The sequence below is a fragment of the Pteropus vampyrus genome, unplaced genomic scaffold (assembly GCF_000151845.1).
Source record: "Pteropus vampyrus isolate Shadow unplaced genomic scaffold, Pvam_2.0 Scaffold88, whole genome shotgun sequence".
In the NCBI taxonomy this organism is placed as follows: Eukaryota; Metazoa; Chordata; class Mammalia; order Chiroptera; family Pteropodidae; genus Pteropus; species Pteropus vampyrus.
The window spans coordinates 4,205,531-4,205,838 of record NW_011888869.1 but is presented as its reverse complement, the minus strand read 5'-3'; positions in this window follow the sequence as shown (position 1 = coordinate 4,205,838).

The window sequence follows — 308 nt, the reverse complement described above, 5'->3', positions numbered from 1 at the left end:
TGGCCTTTATTTTAACAGAGATGTCATGCTGCCCTCTTCAAAAACCACACTGCTTAAATTACCCTTTCCTCACTTCTTTCCTGGGACTACGTTTCGCTCCTTTGGGAGACTCAGCCCAAAGAAATGTTCTCTAAGATGGTTTATTATGTATCAGGCACTACGCTAAGGATCTTTCATGCAGTCACTGATTCAATTAAACTCTCAGAACAACCTTATAAGTTAGGAGCTATCACTGGCAATTAGAGCTGTAAAAGCTGAGTCTACAATAATTTGAATACACTTATACAACTTTACATTAACTGGCATAA